Source organism: Pinus tabuliformis, chromosome 6 (genome assembly GCF_031772625.1).
Source record: "Pinus tabuliformis cultivar Carrire ecotype Pingquan chromosome 6, CPIR1, whole genome shotgun sequence".
In the NCBI taxonomy this organism is placed as follows: domain Eukaryota; kingdom Viridiplantae; phylum Streptophyta; class Pinopsida; order Pinales; family Pinaceae; genus Pinus; species Pinus tabuliformis.
Genome location: NC_142292.1, coordinates 803,350,913 through 803,373,557, shown reverse-complemented (window position 1 = coordinate 803,373,557; position 22,645 = coordinate 803,350,913). Strand labels below are relative to the sequence as shown.

At 39.7% G+C, this 22,645-nt stretch overlaps 1 pseudogene; it reads left to right on the top strand.

The window, feature by feature from the left end:
• Positions 1–5,844: 5,844 nt before the first annotated feature.
• Positions 5,845–22,645, top strand: part of LOC149261235 (uncharacterized) — a 70,042-nt pseudogene continuing 53,241 nt past the window's right edge.

Sequence of the window (22,645 nt, the reverse complement as noted above, 5' to 3'; positions counted from 1 at the left end):
TATTAGATTTCACGAGTATCGGTATTAAGAGATGTTGTTTCTTTTTTAGCCTATTCCTCTTCATTGTGTTAAAATGATAAAAAAATAAAATAGATCCCTAAAGAAGTTGAAGAGGGACTATTTTACTATATTTTAATATTTTCTTGTGCATGTTTAAACAATGAAGTGGTTAAGAAATGAATAAAATCACTCCTTAACGAAAGTGATGAAGGCCAATAAGATAAGGGAAAGATGAAGAATAAAGAATGAGGGAAAGATACTACTGATCATTTCTATTTTATTTATTATTAAAAAATATGGGAAGTCATTTAAATAATGGTTTTTTATTTAGTGGACAACCAACAACTATAGAGGTGAACAAATTCTCACTCAACAACAACTTTATTCCATAAAATTGGCATCATCCTAATGTTGTTGTCCCTGATCTTAAATAGATATGTTGCATACTTATGCTTACACTTACAACAATGTATACAATAGAAATCATATTAATGCAAATTATGGTCTATGAAATGCTACAAAATGGTGGAATGTTGAGGTTATGATGGTGACACTTACTAGTGAAAAGGGATTGGTGGAGTAAAGAAGATTATTGGGACAAAAAATATCATGTAATTAACAAGTTATTTTCAAGGAAAAGTATTCCCAAAATTGAAACTTGGAGAAAGGAAATTCAATAGGTTAAAATATGTGTTCATGTCAACAACAACATAAAGGAAACGAATACAATAAATTTGACATTCAATGCTCCATAGGCTAGGAGAAAGTTGTTGAGGAACCAAAATTAAAATTCAAATGCAAATATTCTATGGATATTTTAATACTTAGGAAGAAAGGAGAATTCAAAATACAAATAAATGAAATTTTAACCTTTACATGAGATCATCTATTTACACAACGATTTAAAATCAAAAGGAAATTATCTATTCAATGATAGATAATATGGAAGATAAAAGTAATTAAAACATCTCCTAAGAAAGAGGATTATCACATAAGTTAAAAATAATCATTGTACTTTTATTTTAGAGGAAAAATTCATTATGAATAAATTCATTAGGAACAAATTAATAGTAAATACTTATAAATGGAACTACCACTCCTCCCAGAATTTAACTATCCACAAAATCTTCTTCTCATTACTTAGGAGAACTAGCTAAAGAATTAATCCAATACTAGTATAAGCATGTAGAAATTATCGAATTATATATATATATATATATATATATATATATATATACAAAATTCTGACCTGGGATCGAATTCAGAAGAAGGGATTCATTGGCCCCTCCCGATGCTATCTATGCAACAACGATACCGAGACTAGAGATCACCTGTTAGTCAAATGTTCCTACACAGAGCAACTTTGGAGGACGACTAAACGACTGTTCAACAAATCAGGTTTTAATACCAGAGAACTTACTGAATTGGTTTTCCAGTGGAGCAAGGAAACCTTTCAGTGCAAGGTTGTCCAGAGGGCATGGAACCTTATCTCTCCCTTCATATTCTGGATGGTCTGGAAGGAATGAAATAGGAGGGTGTTTCAGAATTCTGCGAAAGGTCCAGAGGTTATTTGGGATCGGGTGATTGAGAGTATGCGAGAGACTATCCTGATCGAGAAGTGGGAGAATGATGATTGGAAAACTAACTCAGAAGAACAGGAAATTTTAAACAAGTTAAATCTTAAAATGGAGATGGTTCACTTTAAATGTTCGACCAGCCAGGACATGCGAACTCAAAGTCCAGACAAGTTCAGGTATCCGCGAGATTATTTTATCAAGCTCAACTTCGACGGGGCCTCGAAGGGGAACCCGGGCGAAGCTGGCTTCGGGGGAATCTTCAGAGACAGTAACCACCAGGTAAGATGGATTTTTGCGGACTGGGGAGGGCAGATGACCAATAATGAGGCCGAGTTCTGGGCCCTGCATCAAGGTTTACGTATTGCCATTAGGAACGGTTATACCAACCTGGAAATTACAGGGGATTCGAAGATTGCTGTGGACATGTTGAGGAGGCTCAGTAATGGGCAGGCATGGGAGAAAGTAACCAAAAGCTGGCGCACTGCGGGCATTATTCAAGAAATTGCAGGCTTCATTAAGCGCATCGATTATAGAGTCATTAGCCATGTTCGTCGAAAAGGGAACCAGCCTGCGGACTGGCTAGCCAATTGGGGCTGCCGAGGACGTGGCAACACCATGGATAGCCAATGGAGAGCTGTGGAGGGTAATCAGGAATGGAAAGAGCTGGCAGATTTAATTAAGGCCGATCATGATAATGCCACAAATGTCAATGAGTGAATCAGTGAGCTGGACAAATAAGGGGAGGTGGAGGCCTCGTTTCAAGGAGAGGGTTCAAGTAGGATGTGCAAAAATCATCATTGCAGATTGCAGAGTGAAGAATCAAGACCTCGGTGGCAGTACAGCGACGGCGGATGGAGTGGTTGGGCAACAGTACACACACGGTAAGGTAATTAATGGTCGAACGATGAGAGGTGAAGGCCGCGGTATGCCGGATCTCACAGCAGAGGGGATTAATAAGGATATGATGGCAGAGTGTAGTGGTTCACAGGCGTGCTACCGGCAGCATTTGACAACCGGAATAAGCGGTTTCCCTAAGGAAAAGAATTGGATATATACCCAAAGCTGGATGAATACCAAAGCATTGTGCGTGTTTCCAATTTGGGTAAGTGCGGAGGTTTCCATCGAGCATCAACAGAGAGCAGTGAACACACCAAGTAACCAGAGAACGAGGTGCGTCCGACCGTCGGTTATTATGGAAACCAGACAGAAGTTAAGGCAGATGGAAGAGAAACAGAGTGTCGGGGAGGATAGCAGAAGCCGGAAAGGCAAAGTTATTATGCAGCAGGACCCTCCTTTTTCAGTCTGGGAAATTGAGGATGATTCGGAAGAAGACACAGCCCTGGATGCAGGAAATGATCGCAGGTACCACCACAAAAACTCGGCGGAGGAAGGAAAGGAGCAGACGAAGGCAGATTTGAATGATTTACAGGACTCGAAGGTCCGTCGCTACGGCATGAGGAAGCGTAGCTCGTCAACTGACAAGGAGCAAGACCGGGACAGAAAACGACCCAAAAGCCAAAAAGGTAAAGACAAGGTGGAAGGGGAGACTTCCAGGCGTGACCAGGAGAATAGAAGAAAGCAAAAAGAGACTGTCACCCATAGAATCCGCAGGGCCGAAAAGGCCTTTATCCGCAATTCCAAACCTGCAGTCCGCAGACTCATGCAACATCTGGAAGAGGAATCGATCCAGGAACAATCTGACGAGGAGATGGGGGAATGGGAATTTCTTATCCCCGACCCGGGTCATACTAGAGGGCGCATGTCTTTATTTAAGCAGTCGCTCCACATCTACTGGGTCATGAAGGGGCTCATGGCCAAAGCGATGGAGCAGGTGGCAAAAGAAATGGTCACTCTGGCTAAGGGGGGTCCAGACATTCGCTGCGAATTGGCCTTCCTTCGCGTTGCAATGGTCAAACAGGACGAGAAGCTGGAGGCTATCCAGCAGCTGCTGAATCGAGTTCACCCAGCGCCAGCGGAAGCAGCAACTCAGCAACCTGATGGCGGCAAAGAATGATATGAGATATGTTTAGTAACTGTAGCAACTTTTTTGGTTTTAGCTTTGTACCTGTTATAGATAGTAAAAAGCATGCAGTACAGAGCAGTAGCTTTAGGCATAGTTTTAGTAAGGCTCAAGATTGTACAGTTTATCTAGCTCAGACAACCAGACTGCGGGCCTTCTATTTTTGGGCTGCTTTTAAAAATTATAGATGGAACTATGACCCGGTTTCCCCTAGAGGGCGGGCAAAGACTGATTCTGATATGATGTAATGTTCTTTTGATCGAGTAATAGAAAGAGTAACACCCTAGCTTACAAAATATATATATATATATATATATATATATATAGAGAGAGAGAGAGAGAGAGAGAGGGGGGGGGGGGGGGGGGGGCGGTCACTATGAACCCATAAAAAGCTTAACATCAAGATAAATCTACATTCCAATGGTGAAATTGCTCCAATAAAATAATTAAGGAAATACATGGGAATAATTTAAAATATGGGATGAGCACTATTAAAAACTACTTCATTGAAAATTCTCCTAGCAAAATTTAGACCCATCAAATTTCCACCATGGTTGAAATTTAGCACATAAAACTTTCCATGTATGGAAATTGGATTTTATAAGAACATATGTATCATTTAATAATGCAAACCTCCCTAAATATCTCACTATCTATTTTGGCATTTAAACTCATTTGACTTCACCGTAAACTACTAATAAGCACTTCCCTTTAGCCTCATAATTTTTAGTCCTCACAGTCACAATGTTCTCTTTTACATGGTTTGGTAATATCTCCAAGTTACATTTTTGAATAATTTTAGGCCTTTGAAGCTGTTTGTAGATGAATTATAAAATCATTTCAAAATTGGGTGTTTATGGGTAAATTTCAAATTATTTATGCAATTTATTTTTTTTAAATTAGTGTTCTTTATTATACATTTTATTATTCAAACTATGTTTAATTTGGGTTTGGATATATTGATTTGATGAAACTTTACTAAGTTGGATTTGTATATTTCAACTTATTGAAGCTTTATCTAACTTGGGTTAAGATTATTTAATAGAATGCGAGTTTATTGGCAATACCCTCTTCCCCACATCCTCCTTAAATAAAAATACAATTTGGACCATTTTCCAATGATCTTCTTGATGTTCTACCACCCTCATCTCGACTTCCTCCTCAAATACCATAAAAGATCCAAAAAGTTCCTTGTGTTGTTCTAACTAAAACACTTGGACAAGATAAAGTTGGTGGATTTGTTAAGTGACACTCTAATCATTATAGAGTAGGTTTTCTAAATGTCAAAGATTCATTTCCCTACAATGACAGTAAATTCCACATTGTTAACGACTTTCTAATCTATATTATTCTTTATAATTTAGTGGAACAAATGATAAATAATTCATATCATCTTGTCCACTGAAATTTAATCCCCAAACATACCTAATGGAACCATCACTTTGTCATGACGATTCCCATGGTAAATGAATCAATTGCAACCAATGTGTATTTTAAGAGGTGTAAACTTCATGATGTGGAAAAAGGACATATGTGGCTATGGACCTATATAACTTTAGCTTTTTCTTGAAAAATTTTGGTTTCCAACCAATATCAACAATTCAATGAATTCATAATTATGTGATGATTCTAATGGTCCTCCATGGTGAATTTGAAAATTCTTAAAATGATGAACCTATTATATTGAGAGTGCTAAGTGACAAATCAACAAATGTTGCATTCCATTGTAACAAAACATCATCATGTGCTCCATGCAACTCAAATGTCATGGAAACTAAACCCAAAATTCGACCATCCCGCCCCCTTGTCTATTCAAATTAAATATAAAAGGAAGAGATAATGAAGTTAAAAACAATTCTTCAATTCATTTATTTCGACCTGTTTGTCACGTGAATATCATTGTTTGACAATTACAATGACGGGCCACTCAAATTTCACCACATCCCCCAACATATGGGCGTGAAGTTTTATGGGCTTTTTATGAAGAGACTTATTATAGATTCTCATTATATTAAGTAATAGGGGGGAGGGAATATGAATTTCCGTGTGACTTTGTTGTTCACTTGCAATACCGAGCACAACATTTCTCACGCTCTCTGTCGCGTGAATATCATTGTTTGACAATTACGATGACGGGCCACTCAAATTTCACCACACCCCCCTGCTATAACCGCCTCAGAAGTGCACTCAACATTATATCAAGTAAACCAGAGGTAGGGGAGGCAGCAAGATTCAAGAGCTTTCAATATGGAGGCAGCAGTGAACGCGGAGATTAAAACTGATCGAGGTAGAGGTACGGAAGGAAGGAGTCGAAACGATTGTGAATCGACTGATTCTCCTACCATTTGAGTCCGACATAACCTGGTATTGCTGTGCTGCACAAACCTTCGAAGATTTTTTCACTTCATGTTTTTCTTTCAGAGAAGATTGTATTGGAAGACTGTCTTAGAGACTAATACCAATATAGATTTATTTTTAATTTTCGTGTAAAGTTATTTTAAAGTGCAAAAACATAATGTGTAATTTATTATTGTTTAAATTGTATGTGTTGGGAGAGCCAGTTCACTAGAGCCTTAGATTAAGAATTACTCTCTTATAACTTTTTTATTTGCATGTTTTCTATATATTCAGGATTTGGAATATGATTGAGGTAGAGTGTTCTGTCGAGCTCCTCACTTGTGAGCTGCCCAATGTATTAATAAAGTTGATTCTTCAGTTTTTAACATGGTATCAGAGCTTCAGAGCTGGTGAGTCAAAATCAATATACTTTGATCGCTGAGTGAGTGTCCAAGTGACGAAAGAGAAACCCCTTATGGCGGGTGTGAAGAAAGCCTCATATGGTAAGGAGGTGTAGCAGCGCAAATTTTTTATTTTATTTTATTCACATTCATCATCGCTTCCCCCGAAGGAAGAAGGGCGATGATCAGTGCGGATTCCAGAGGGAAAAACACGATGATTTCTCATTTCCCTTTTCATCATCTCCCCGAAAATTGAGGATCTGAGAGGAAAAATTGTGCATTCCTGTGAAAACAAAATCGAGCGAACGTGGACTACTGGGAAACCGACATTGTTTTCATATGGGGCATTAGGAAAATTCAAAACTTACAAAATATCAAAATTCCCCGATATAATAAACATCTCGACCTTCAGAACTCTTGTTAGGGTTGATATAGGAACCTCGGAGCTCCAAACCTCAGGGCTTTTCTTTATTAAATCCTCATATAACTTCCCGATATTTTTCATATATCAGACCTTGGTGTTGGTTTTATTGTAACATTCATTTCCTTCTTTTTGGTTTTATACGTTGATGTTATATTTAATAAATTTGTTTTCAATTTGGTATTTTGTAAATTAACTAATTTATTTAATTATTTTAATTAATTAGGTTGATAAGTTTTCTTATGCATCAACAATATTCAACATTTTTACTCTACTCGGTTCAATGGATCAAGTAATACACTTTCAACCGTTGATTTGCAGTCTTATCTTGTAAACATGCACTGCATTTTGACGGCTTTTTCCAAATATCCGTTGAGTTGCTTTCTTTTCGCCTCTGAGTTCTGTTGTGCATTGAACCTGACCCTGTTATGCAAAAACTCTGATCAGATTGCCACTCTGCTAGTTTTTATCCTTGCAGGTAGGCCGTTCTTTCCCCTCATTTTGGTTTAAATTCTGCTTCTTTGTTTTGAGCGATTGGAGTCATTTCCCATGGTTCGGCTGGCTCTCGGAATCGGACCTGGAACCTTGTTTGGTCTACGAGTATGGCCTCTTGTTTGCCTAGAACAAGCTGGAAACGGAGGATATTGCATCTTTCAACCATGAATTCTTGCAGAGCACGGGGATTGGAATCGCAAAGCACAAGCTGGAGATTTTGAAGTTAGCCAAGCGCGAGCGGGGGAAATTGACTCCATATGTCTAGAGGCTTGAAAACGAAGCACCGCGTTCGGAGATTTGTTCGCGGTTTTCTCCGCCCGCCACCACCTTCGGAGCCGACTCTGTATGTCTCGGCTTCAAAGGTATTTTGCAGAGGAAATCGCAGTTGTAGGCGCTTGGGCGGGTTACCGCCTACTCTGGCTCTCAAGAATGGGGAGGCGGTGGTTTTTGGGTGCGGGGATGCCAAGAAGAAGAAGAGGTAGCTTAACCACAGTATTGAAACCAGGGTAAAGCCACCAAGATCAAAGTCTTCTGCTAACTACAGACATGGGTTCGCTAACCAGGGGTTAGAACCCAAGCTCACGAGCAGAGAGAAGAAAGAGCGGAGAGGAGGAGCAAAACTCATTTTTGGATTACTTCCTTAATCTGTCTCAAATCCCTGTGGAAAAATAGAACTCTTTTTTCTTTGGGCCACCTGGATGAGCACAGATCCGAAAGTGGTGAAGCGGGTATTTAAGGGGGCAGGTTTCCAGGACAATAACTACTAAGAAAGCCAACTATTTGAAGCCCCTGTCACTCAAACCCATCATATCCTTCTGCTAAAACGGTCTCCAGAAGCATTCAGGCATAAAGTACACACCCAAATGATGACTTGCAGCATATCTATTTTCATTCTACTAACATGGCCTTTTTGGGATTTCAAAGTGTGTTAGTTGTGTCTTACTAGCCCTTTATTGCTCTTTGCATAATCTGATTTGTAGACATGGGATTTGGGCTTATTTGAATTCATGGGTGTGAGGTGATTGTTGATATATCTGAGGTGTGATTTGCAGGTTAACTAGATGGGTTGAGGGATAAAAGGAGATGGCAATGAGACGGTGGGTACTGGGCATCTGAGCTGGGTTGGATTCTTGGTTTTTAGACAATCATGGGAGAATCAAGTGTAGTAGTACCTACTATCACGCCCAAAATCGATACAGCCGTTGGTACCATTGTGTGGGTGAGAAGGAGAAATGGGTCCTGGTGGCCTGGAAGGATTCTGGGTGTAGAGGAGCTATCTGCGACTCACTTGATGTCTCCCAGATCAGGAACCCTTGTTAAACTTCTTGGTAGGGATGATGCCAGCGTGTGAGTATCCTCTTCTTCACCCTAATCATCTTGCATTTTTCTTACCTTACAAAGAAGCTATCATTGTCGCATATCCATCTGTAATTCCAATTTTCAAATGTGGAACTTATCTAGTTAGATTCCATGTATTTAAAATATAACTTTTGTCCAAAGGCGATGATTCTTACAAGGTTCTATCCTTGTTTTCAGCAATTCATTATTTTTTCTTGGTAGACCTTAAAACGATTTTGAATGGATCAATATTCATCATGTTGTGTAGTTGCATAATATGTTTCTAATTACTGTCATCATGTGACATGTCAAATAATGCACATAAACCAAAATAAACAAAGAAATAGTTACACCCTCATCTAGGATGTATGGCATTGATAAATAATTCTCTTCACAGTATTGTACTTCATTTAATAAAACAGCAATACAAAATGGTACCTCATATTTTGGCAATATTTTTGTATGCAAATCTCACACTACGCTTCCTGTTGTACTCTTTATTTAAATAGTTTTCTGCAGCTCTCACTAACATGGTGAATGCAATTATTAAAGTATTTTTTGTTCAGTGGTGTATTTTTTTCTTGTTGGTGAAATTATCTAAGCGAGTTTCTTCCTTGTCTTTGTATATTTGTCTGTTATTTTACTTCACGACTAGCTCATGCCTGACTGATGATTTTTTGGAGTATCCCTCTTAGTTTGCCTGAAATTATTTTCTGGTTGTTCCTACACTAGTTTCAAATATATCCACGAAGTGTCTAATAAGATCTACAATTGAAAATCAAGAAGTTGTTGGTCATTTTGGAAGATCGACATTTTCGTGTTGAAATTATATGGAAACTATAATATGAAAGTACTTTGACTACAACTTGGAATAGCATATTAGAAATGAAAAGTATACGAGAAGTTTCCTCTTCAGCCTAAGATGCTGACATATATTAATGAGAGAAATGTATGTTGGCATAAAGGAGTTTTTACATGAGCTCTTAATCCATGTTCATTTCCTTTTTGATGAGGATGCAGAATTTGCTGGCAATCCCTAGCTTTGTACATGATAATAAGTTGATGATCACAAAGATCTTGGGATTACGAGTAGCTCATTCATAACTAATATAATCAGCTGAGAGTACTCCGCTGAAAACAATAGCAGCGATCAAGTCAAAACACTGTAGAATATAATACTATCACGTGAAGGAAAGAATCAAAAGCAGAATAGATGCACATGTCATGAATCTTGCCTATAAGCATCTTCTAACAGGGTTTTGCCAATTCCAAATTCTAGATTATTACTATTGCAGGTTAACAACTTCTTTATCAGTTTGTCATGCTAAGATGTCTTTAAATAAAGTAGCAATCCTATGGATCTGACTTTGGGTCAATCCTAGTGCAGCTTTCCTTAGGATCCAAGTTTGTAACCATAGACAATGGTTCTATTTTACTGCAGATCTTATTACAATAATTCTTTTTATAATAATGTATTAAAAGAAAAGAGGGGAGTGTTGTGGATATATTCGTACAACCCAATACAACATTTTTGTATGCCACTCTTCATCCTATCCTTGGGTTAGGGTTGGGATGATGGGTTGAACTAGCTTTCATTTTTTATTTCCTATGCTTAATAGTGCACAGGCTTTTGAACTCAACAAATTGCTTGCAAATTAAAATACACTGGAAAAACATAGTACATGCCTATGCATTTTCCTATGAACCCAAGATGTTGCCATATTTTGCTAGCAGGGATTGAGATCCCCTAGCTTTATGTTTTTCCACTTCTTTTTCCCACAGCACCTTCTCCAACTTTTGTCCTCTTGTAAGTGGTGGAGACTCGAAGAGTTGAAGGATGGGTCTACTTTTTGTTAGAGAGCTTACACACAAGATAGGGTCCTTATAGCTGCCTCTTCTCCTTTTTTTCTCACTTGCTTTTCTTTTGCTAGACAGGGAATCTCTTCAACTAGATCTTCCTTTGGTCCCGACCCTTGCTCCTTCTCATTTTGGGGATCCTTCATGACCTCCTCTATTTCCTCTCTGAGTTTTTTTGAGTAAATTTTCTGAATGCCTCCAGCCTCCTTTTCACCACTTCAATGTAGAATTTTAAAGTAGTTCTTCGCCCTAGGACTAGGGGCTTTGCTCTAGATTGGATGGAGCAAGGGTTGGTTTCTCTTTTTCCTATTCACTATTTGCATGCGTAGCACTGATTGTGAGGGATGCTCTGTTTTACAAAAAAGATAGCACCTCCACATGATGTAAAGTCCCAAGCATCAATGGGCTAGTCTTGTGCAACTCAAGAAGGTTAGCCATTGTCACCACAATAGCTCTTCCTTTGTCTTCTGGTCGGCTCTGCTCCAACTCAAGGGGGGCTTCCCTACATGAGATTGCTAAGGAAAGCACGGAAAGGATATTAGTAAGGATAGCAGAAATGAAATAAGACATTCAATGTGTTCCTTGTAATATAGATATAAACAAAACATCTAAAGAAAAGTAATTGCACAATGATCCAGTCCAAGAAAACAAGGTTTTCCACAAACCAATTAACTCTTCTAGAAAAATTCAACAATTCCAATTTAATAATCCTATCGGCCTCTTTTTGTACCTTTTGAGACAATTTCTAGTTTATACATTCAATGATTTTAATCAAATTGTATAATAATTATAATTAATTAATTAGTTGATTAATAATTTTTAATTGAATTTTATTATTAGAATTTTAGGCCGATAGGCCTTCCTATGAATGAACATAGTCGTCTACACTTTCATTCTCTGACTGACATCTGGATCTTCTGCTGTTTGACATCTGGCACAAATTTTCCTCTTTCCGCTTGACATTTGTTTCCCACATGCATCATTATTCTGGGTTTCTCATCAGCTTGGGTTAGTTATGGCCATAACTGCCCTACCCCTAATCGCATTCTTGCCTCATTTGCCTTCTGTGTGCCCGGAGGAGCTCTGCTCACGACTGACGACATTGATGATTTGTGGCAGCAATCGCCTGTAAGTACTTGAATCATTCTAACATTAACCTGTTGCTCTGTTTTAGTTTTTTGTTGCTTGAAAGAGAAAAACTCATTGCTTTGTTTTCTTTATTTGTTGTTTGACAGTTTGTTCGTAAAGAATCTGCAGGTAATAACCGAGGTGCGGGGAATTAGGATGGTTCGTGTCCTCAGTTATTTCTATCACGTTCGGGAACCAGAATCAGACGAAGAAGTCACATGGTTCAAAAATTGGTGTGATCAAGTTTTGGGAAACTATCTGACGAAGTTGATCGACCCTAAACTATATCATTTCAGGAAGTTACAACTTGTTGCAACTGAAGATCGTCATTTAGAAAGCATACTGAGGAGGGTAGAGTCACCAAACCTGATATGGATACGCTGGAACAACTGTCCCTTCTCTTGCCTGCCTCCCTGGATTCCGATGAAGAATATAAGGGTTTTAGAAGTGGTATGAACCAAATTGAAAAAATTGTGGCAAGCAAAATCTTAGGTTAGGGCTAAAGACAATTTTTTATTTATTCTCTTTTTTTTACTTTTCCACCCTAATTTATGGTAGATTGTTGCTGCAATTGCTATACTAGCACAAGCTCTTGAATGCATTTGAAGGGTTTTGTAGATAAAGGCTATCATCTCTATATTTTTCTTACTGTTGAAAGATGAATATTGCGTGGCAGGCACCTCTGGAGTTGCGGGAGCTACATGTTTATGCTCCTCTTTCAATGTTCCCAAAGTCCATTGGACGGATGAAGCACATCGAAAAGATTGTGGTGTACCAAAGTCACACCAGCCTCTCAAGTGAAACAAGCAACCATAGATAAATTTGGGAATTTGGAATAAATCTCATGGTACATCAGTGACCACCAATTTTATAAACTTTACAAATACAAAAAATAATTTTTAGGTTTTCAAAACTCAACAGCATGGCTGGCCTGCAAAAGAGAATTAATATGACATTTCTGTATGGTACTAATCTCCAGAATTTGTATTTTGTTATGGTATATTGACTTCTTAGAAATTCAACAGAATGGTGTGGAGCTAGAATTCTTTATTTATATTATCTATCAGAACGATTTTCAATGGATTCACATACTGTTCACATTCGAACTGGATATTCGCATTGTGCGCCCACGGACATATCATAAAGGGGGAGAGAATGGAACCTAGATTTTCGCATTATTTGGCTGTGTGATGAGACCATATTCTTTTTTCTGAAAAGGTGTTTTCCCATTTTAATGCCCGCCATGTGATATCCTCTCTGCTATCTTTCTCTTTTTAGTTCTTCACGGGATCTACATGCAATTTGTAATGAATTGATTCTGAGTTTTATTTTCCAGATTCATCACATTGAGATTTTTTTGCTAAGTTTTAAACCTGTAATTCATTTTCGGAAAAAATAAAATAAAATCTCCTAATGAATTATTTGGAATGATCCTTTGAATAGATTTTCCAAGTCCGCAGATAACTCGGGATTGCTGGGAGCAAATTAGTACACCAAATGAGTAACTTCTTGAAACCAGATTGAATCTTGATATTAATTAATGCCACACCATCAATCCTTCCTTTGGTTGTGAAGATATCTAAGCGGGCTTCGCCTAGATGGGTGGTTTGTCTGCCCCCATTGCCCACTAGCCATCATCTGCCCAATACCAACCCAACCATTGCTAAATTTATATGATTAGCTCTTTCAAATCAGCTACAGTTCTTTTGGTTGACAATCCCATCTCTTTCCATCAACCACTTTTGACACGACTGGTCTTGCTTCTGCCACTTCTTCATTGCTTTAAACTTTTTGGCTCATAGTTTATGAAGAGTAAAGTAGCAGCACCCACCACCTTTGACCCAACATATAAGTGTTAAAAATTAGGATAATAGGTTTAACCCAACCTCTATACAATGTTGGTGTTGAGAATGCAACAAGATGATGGAGCTTAGTGGAAAGGAGTCGCCTTCACTAAGTGGGCCCGCAGGCAAATTATGGCGCAAAGTCTATTTTTAGACATATGGATCATGTCTATGAGTTGCAGGATGCTATTTATGGATGATTGGTCATGTTGGGAAAAATAGATGGACTTCTATTTTTGGATCACAACAGGAGTGATCAGAGTCTATTTTTAGACTACTAGTCAAAAAATAGAAAAGTCAAATATTATTGTCTCATAATAATATTTAGACTATAAACTTTATCTTATCCTCTTGGAGCACTTCAATTTGAGCTACAGATGTGGCACATGCAACTGTCAGAAGGAAATACACTTTTCTTGTGAGTCAGTTGAGCTATTGCATGCATGACATCAGTTAGAACTCATGCATGTGAGTTCTGTGGAGTTGGATGTGGAGTTTATGGAGTTGTGTTCAGTTTGACTTTGTTAAACTAGTTGTAATTAGTCTAACTGCAAATAGACTAGTGATGAGTGATTTGAATTAATTGATTAAATTAATTCACTAGTTATTAACTCATAATGCAACTGAGGAATACATCAGTGAACTTAGTGCATGTACAGTTCAGTGGAGACAGGGGTTAGAGGTTGAGATTGCTATCAGTTGTGACTATAGTTGTGCATGAGATCTTGCACAATCAAAGGATTGAGTATGCCCATGAGAATTGCACAGTATATGCCCAGTGATATAGCCTCTACTCACGTGATTTCCAGGGTGAGTGATTTTCACATGGTATTGTGTAATAGAGGTAGGCAAAGCAGCGAAGGAGATTTGAACTTGTGACTTGTTCGGATCTGAGCTAGTTTTGTGTGTAACAGGTGGAGATAGTACTGGATACTTGTGAGGAGTGTTCTACTATGTAATGTTACATGTTCTCAATCATTAATATACAGATAGTGTGGGGTTTTCAGCTGTAAGCTTTCCCCGGGATACATACTGTGTTAATGTGTGCATGTGATTGATGTTTCATTGTTTTTGATGCTGCTAAATTGATGATCAACGTAGAGGAGGTTATGTATTATGCATGTATTTCGCAATAGTGTATGATCGGGATAATCTCTGTTGAATAAGTGTCATATTATTCAAAATTTCTACATGGTATCAGAGCTGTTGATCATCAGATCTATTATTCAGGAAGTGTTTACATCTTATTTCTTCAGGTAGAGTCTGTAATCGGGCCAGGTAGCCTCTGGATTCATCCTTCCTTTGGAAGGTGAGATATCCGATAAAATCCCATACAGTCAATCTCTGTACGAGAAATACTTTGTTCTCATGAATCTTAGATCAGAGGTGGTTGAGTTTGCAGCTGGTGGAATTTGAATTTGCAGCAGTGTTTTCTTGGTATCAACGTGGCAATGTCTTTCAACGGATTGCGATTGGAGTATGCTCTTGAGGGCAGCTCAAACTATATTGCATGGAAGGACAGGATGGAGGCAGTGTTAGATGATAACGGGCTGAAGGAGTTCATAGAGGCTGATGTCCCAAAGCCTACTGATACTACGCAGGTTGATGCTTGGCAAAAGAAGACAACAAAGTGTCGAAGGATTCTGTTGGAGGGCGTGAAGGATCACATTGTGTCCAGCCTGCATGGAAAGGCTTCTCCATACTTGATGTGGAAAGCGTTGATAGATCTATTCCAAAGCAAGAGCGATCAGAGGAAGCTGGCGCTCAAGGACAAACTTAGAAACATCAAATGTGAGAAGGGAGACAGTATGCCCAAGTATCTCACGAAGTTCACTTAGTGCAGGGATGAGCTGGGAAGTGTGGGGGTGACTGTCGATGATGAGGATTTGGTGAGCTTGTCTCTCCTTGGTCTTCCAAAGAGTTGGCATTACTATCAGGACTCTGTCAATGGTCGAGAGAAATTGCTAGGATGGGAGAGACTTTGGTCAGATCTTGTGCAAGAGGAGATCAGGTAGAATACCAGGGACGGATCTTCATCAAAGGGACTTGATGAAGAAAATTGCACTTTGGCTGCCAAAGCAAAGAAGGGGAAGAACAAGAAGGCTTCTCAGTCCAGTGCGAAAGGCAAGAAGCAAGACATGTCCAAGGTGAAGTGCTTTCACTATCACCAGCACGAACACTATGCCACTAAGTGTCCGTAGAAGAAGAAGAACAAGCAAGTTGCTGGATCTGCTGCAGGAAAGGCTCTAACCTCGCAATTTGAGCTTGATTTTTCATTGATCGCATGCTTGGTTTCAAGTGTGATGGGATCGTTGTGGTTCTTGGATAGTGGTGCGTCTTTTCACATGACAGGAGATCGAGATTTGTTTTCTGATCTAGAGGACAAAGATCTTGGAGTGCACATCGAGATGATGATGGTAGATACAGTGCGACCGGTATCGGTACCATTTCCTTTGAAAGGGAGTCTGGTAAACCCTTCGTATTGAAGGAAGTGATGCATGTTCCAGGATTGAAGAAGAATCTTATCTCTGTGGCGATGTTAGAAGATAAGGGATATGATGTTGTTTTCAGCGAGGGAAAGGATTTCCTGCGCAGCAAGACAACTGGAGAAACCCAGAAGATAGGGGTTCGAGTGAGGAACCTTTATCAGTTCCATGTAGATGGATGCACAGCAATGGCATGCAAGGCAGAAGGATTGGTGAGCTAGGATGATGGCGAGCTGTGGCACAGGAGATTGGGTCACCTTCACCATGGAGTCTTGAATATACTACAGCAGATCACTACAGGGCTTCCTAAAGGCACTCTTGCGCAGTCAGATCAGTGCAAGGGGTGTACTTTGGGAAAGTTTGTGAAATCCACCTTTCACGAGAAGGATAGTCGCGCCACGATGATCCTTGAGAGAATTCACACAGACGTGTGTGGACCTTTCTCAGTGGCTTCAACAACAAAACACAGGTATTATGTGATCTTTGTTGATGATTTCTCTCGTAAGTGTTGGATCTTCTTCATGCAGAAGAAGAGTGAGACATACTCAAAGTTCTATGAGTTCAAATCACTGGTTGAGAAGGAGTCAAGGAAGAAGGTGAAGGCTCTTAGGAGTGATAATGGTGGTGAATACATCTCTGGCGAGTGTTACACTAAAATTTGTCACCATGACTATTTGCAGTTAGTATGGCTCCATCAACTGTCATACTATCCTCCTTGGCAAGTCTTATACCTCTGCTCCTCATGTCAAACCCCAAGAAAGAGAGAAAGTCCTTAAAAAGTCAATTAACTCTGGTTACGCAGTTTCTCTTAACCTTACCTGCGTGTACGCACCTAAAATTCACAATACCTGCGTACTTGTACGCTCTATCTGTAAAGGGGTGGGTGCGTACTCCTGTAAAGGTCAAAAGGCGCGAGTTTTACTTCAAAAAAGTTACTTGTGGTCGAATCTAGAGCATTCTAGAAGATGGTTTGACGTGTATTGAGCGCCTCCAGATGGTTCATGCATCCCTATGAAAGAGGAAATTATCCCATCAAGAGGGGAGCTATCCAATTGAAAGAGGGGCTTATCCCATTGATGGTGGACCTGATTAACTTCCTCCAAAGAATTATAAATACAGGCATTGGGCCAGTGGGAGGGGAGGTTGAAAGCTGAACATTCCTAAGGGTAGATGTTGCTGAAATTAGGACTCCCTTATAGAGCTTGAGAGGAGAGATTCCCATCCTTTCTTAGCTTCATTTGGAAGTGGGTGAGCTGATCAAAGTAAAGGAGAACTCTTGCTGGACCCTGGGAGGGACCTGCACAACACCAAGGCACTGGTTGTAATGGTTTCTTTTGTTTCCAATTAATACAATTAAGTTCATTTTTCTCAACAAGTTGTTATATATAATTTGTTTCATATACTCCTTGGTCTTTATGATGAATATGTTTTATTTTATGAGTTATTCAAGTGCTATGTAATCGTTTGCTTGTTAGTGAATGCAGGTTTCAAAGAGAAGGAGGAGCTCATCTGGATCGGAGAGGTTGGACTGCTACAAACAGTGTTGGACTAAAGGTATGCTTTAAACACCTGGTTGCTTGTATTGTAAATGCATATTTAGGGAAAGATAGTGATTGATTGTCTTGTTTGTCACTAGAAAGCCTTAGCTTCTAGGGAGGTCGGTTTTGTCCGCAAAATTGACTCTTTCCGCATGAAAAAATGGCGATTCCACTGGGGAATCCATGGATTTGATTGATTTCTCTTTTGATTGATACTTTGATTTGAGAAAAGTCGATTTCTTTCTGGGTTTTGACTGATTGACTGTGAATTTGGGTGGAATAGCTTAGGGTTAAGTTAGATTTTATTTTTCTTGGTTTTGCTAGCAGTACGCACCCTCTGCGTTAAGCACAATGCGTACATGTACGCACTGCAGCTTTGTACACAGAACGTGGCCGCACCTGTGCCAACAGGCTGCCTGCGTACCCTATCAAAAGTTGAGAAAATTCCATTTTTTCCTTTTTGCCTCTTAGATTTTGCTTATAATTTGTTTTTTGCTGCCCAGATCCACTGGTTACTTGTCAAAAGTTTTCATCTAAGCTTGTTTCATTAGTATCAAGGGTTTTAGTGAAGTTCATAGAAGTTCTAGCCCTAGGTTTGATTTTTGCATCGGTCTTGTAGTGACTTTGGCTTTAGAAGTTGTAAAAACCTTGGATATCCCTGGTCTTTTCAGTCTTCTTAAGAGTCGGACCTTTCGTAAAATCCACCTTTGTGAGAAACCTACTTTTGTGTTGTCTCTTTGCGGAATTTCGAGAAAGCTTGTTTGTTAAAGCTGTGAATTTCATTCTTAAGAAAAAGAACAAAAGATTTTGATTTTTGTTTTTGACTGGTTTATGATTCTGCATGAACTAGTCCTTGGTTGAATTTTAACTGAGTAAAACATCCTGGAATTATACTTTGTAGGCTTTTACCTCATTAGATTTGCTTTTAGGTAAATTTCTCTTAGATTTGCTTTTAGGTAAAATTGATTTGATTGCCATAGATTTTTTAAAATTGATTTTTGTTAAGTAGTTTTACATGCTTTGTTAATATAGGAAAAAATACAAAAATCTCTTTTGAAGAAAGTTTGTTTAGTAGCGTTTGAAGTCTTTGAAAAGAGAAAAGAATTTTCGTGAAATAATTAGTGGTCATGTGTTGTATGCTTTGGAAAAGATAAAGAGATTGTTTCTTTGATTTTCATTGCCAAGAAAGTTGTCTTTATAAATTTTGCATTCTCCAACTCTCTTAGCTAGGGAATTCATTGAAAAGGAAAGATAGTATAAATCATCTTAGGTGCATCTTTTTAGTGGATTTGAGTCAAGTCTACACACCATCAGTTTCATCTCCACTACCTTTTGTCCTAAAGAAAAGCCATAAAATTAACGCTTAAAGTAAAATTAACTTAGTAACTTTTTATTTACTAGGGCTCTGAAACACCAATATAGATTAGGCTAGTGTCTTGGAGTAGGAGAGTAATTAACTCTCCAAGACAGCAAAACCAAACAAGTAGCTCATCTTGTGGTAGGATAAATCCAACTGTTACATTTATGCTCTGGGAAAGCTCCTCTTAAAGGAGAAGCACGAGATCGTGTCCGAACCAATGAGGGGATCAATCCTCCTTCATTGGGAACGACGCCAGATACGCACGTACTACAAACGGTAAACCTTGCATTGACCATTGTCGAGGAGCCTGGGGTCACTTGTCGGTAAACCTTGGATTATTGTCAAGGAACCGGCAAGGGGATTGAGCTTGATACTCTGCCCTTGCGTGCTATCGGATCGTAGACTGTTCCCCCAAGTATATTTGTTGCTGTTGGTGACCTTAGTGACCATTTTCTTTAGGGTTCTACCCAAGGTGACGGTGGAGGGAAGATCCCACTGTACCTGGAGCAGACGTCGGCTAGACTCACTTGGATTTTCCGGGGGATTCACTTCACTCGAGACGGTTAAAGTGGAAGAACTTGTGCCGGTCTATTCATTAAGCAGGTTGTCGAGGTAACTGTTCCACCCGCCACTTCTGTACTGGATTCTGCGATGTTGGATTTCATCACCAACTAGTGTTTTCGGTCCGGAAGGCTACTGTTTATGTATGGTTTGACGCCCTAGATTCTTTAGGCGTGTGATTCGAATTTGTTTGGTTCTTTAGAGACTTTAGGCAGTTTGCTTTGAGATTTTACTTTGTTTGCGTGTGCAGTAGTTAAAAGTTTTTAACCGTGGCTGAATTACCAAGACAGTCCCGTAGACTTTGGGGCCAGTCTCCTGAGATTGTAACCGTGGCCGATTTGTTGAGGAAGTCCCGTAGACTTCGGGGCCAACCTCCTGAAGACGTCCCGGGTCATTACGAAGGTTTGAAAGTCCTTGTAACTCCTAGTGGTAGTAAAGTAGGTTCACCTGAAGAAGGAGAGTCTGCGTTGGTAGTTCATCCTGATTACCAAAGTCTAGAAACAGGTTATAATCCCGAAGCTATTGCAGTTTCCGAGCTTGCTGGTAGTTTTTCATCTACTAGAGATATAGGCGAAGAACCTGAGATATCTGAACCTGTTACTCCAACTTCTAGTGCTCCTGATTCACCTAGGGTAGAAAGAGTCATCACCGAAAATCTTCCTTCTGGTTTGATAGCTATTGAAGAACTTGCTCCAGAAGAAGAAATAGGCGTCCCTATCCCTGAAAATCAACCTACTATTGATCTAAGCGAGCGTGAATCCATTTTTTACAGTCCACCTAGAAGTACTACTTGGTATCTTTCTTTAACTAATTATTTGGACAACTCAGGGTTAAGTTTTTCTCCACCTCGTGCTCCTTATCCACCTGGAGGTATTTATACTCCTGTAAATATGTCAGGTTAGTCGTCTATGTTTACTCAATCGCCTGAATCTTTTTTGTATGGTGGTCCTTCTGTTCCCTCTGGGTATCAGTCACTTTCTGGTACTTTTGCGGGAGCATCTCCTCAACCCATTGAACATGGGTTATTAACTGGAAACAATGGTAATAAACCGTTGGGTGTAGGAGACATTTACATGATGTCAGGTTCAATTCCCAGTTCTCAACCTCAAGGTGGCCAGTTACCGCCTGGGGGGCAGCCTCAATTAACGCCTGGGGGGCAACCTCAAGGTACACAGATTGCGTCTGGGGGGCAACCTCAAGGACAGTATGTACCCGTGGTGTAATACATTCCTCAATGTCAACCCCAGCCTCAATATGTACCCCAAGGTCAACCTCAGTATCAATTTATACCTCAAGGTCAACCCCAGTATCAGTACTTACCTCAAGGGTATCTACCCCAAGGTCAGTACTCGAGTCAAGGTTACCAACCACCCGAAGGTCAATCTTATGTTCAAGGTATGGGAAATGTACCTTTCAGTTAACAATCCTACCCTCAATCCGGTTATGGATCTCAATATCCTCAACCTGTTATGGTTCAATACCCCGGAATGAACATAGTGTGGGATCCATCGCAAGTTCAACAGGTATTGCAGCCAAGTGTATAGTTGTCATCTCAAACTGGACAACCCTTAGTTTCTGGTTCACCCCAGCAACCAGTCCAGTCTAATGTTCAAACTTCTGTACCTTCGGTAGTTTCTCAGTCTGGGCCTATTGCACCTAGTACTCCATCTCAAATGACTACTGCAACTACCACAACATCTGTTCAATCTACCCCACTTACTTCTGGAGTATCGATAGCTCTGGTTTCTACTGTCTCTTTAACTACTCCTCAGACACCTTTACCATCGTCTGGATCTACGATTCAAACTACGGTTCAAATGCCTGTAGGACAACCTGGTTTAAGTACGATTGTCACAAGTCAACCACAATTCACTTATCAACTGTACCAGGGACAGTACCAATACGGGCCTGTTGTCTAACAGCCAGTTTACCAGTATCAACCGTATCCTAGGTACACTTATCAACAATCACAACAACCCCAGTATGGTCCGGTTAATCCTGATTTTCCAGGAGGATACAATATCCCGAATGCGATTCCTATTCCTAGTTATCCTGGATATCCTCCTCCTGGGACTGGTCTCGTGACCCAGAGTTTTAGGGATCCTAATCGGCAGTTACCGTTTATCGCAACTTTGGATTTACCAGACTTGTCACGCCTAACGAACGATCCAATAAATTATCTTCCGTTTTGGCCGCCAATGCCAAATAAGTTGCCCAGTGACATTCCCAAGTTCGAAGGTAAGTCTGGAGAGGACCCGTCGAATCATGTGATGACTTACCACCTCTGGTGTGCCTCTAATTCCATCTCGGATGATTCAATCCGCTTATGTCTTTTCCAGCGTACTCTCATTGGTCTTGCGGCCAAGTGGTACATTGAGTTACCACGAGCCTCTTTTTATAATTTTAGCTAGTTAGCTACTTCATTTTTAACTCATTTTCAGTTGCCGGTCAGATATGATAATGGTACGGAGTTACTAACTTCATTAAAGCAATCGACCTCCACTTATATTTCCGATCATATTCATGAATGGAGACGTCGAAGGCGGTTAGTGAAAGTTTTTATCCCGGACCAAATCTTAGCTGAATGGTTTGTTAAATCATTGCTACCGAAGATTATTGAAGACGTAGCTAAGGCCAGAGTAGTTACTGAGGAGCAAGTGATTGCTCAAGCGCAGTACCTTGACTTAGTTTACACTCAGTCAGGTACGTTACACGAAAAGATCCCATGTCTTCCTAAGTCAAATCAAATCGCTGCTGCTCCTTCGGGGTCTCATGCCGCTGATGGCATGATTGGTACGGTGAACACTAAAATCAAGAAGAAGTCTTCAAAGAATTCTTCTCCTATTATAACCTTACCAGACTCCCCGACAGGAGAATCTTCTGCTGAAGTTTTCGCTGATATTCACGCTGTAGAGTCATCTACGGCTAAATCAAAATCCGGTGGGAAGAAGAAAGGCAAGAAGAAGAATAAAGCAGACAAAACTCCAAAGGATAAAACTGAAAAGTCTGAAACCAATGACGAAAAATGCAAACCTCGATATCCTTGTCTTATTTGTGAAGAGGATCATTTTACAAGAGACTGCCCTCATCGAGCCGAGGTTGTGAAAATCGTCAAAGGTTCCCCAACTCCTGTTGTTTTGAAAGATCCATTTCCAAAGCAGGAGAGTAAGATGATAGGTTCTTCCTCGAGTGCCAGTGAAGAACCCATATTGATGATGTCTCATGTAAGGATTACGACTCGATCGCAAGATTATGGTAGTAAAAGTCCTGTTGATGGCAAAG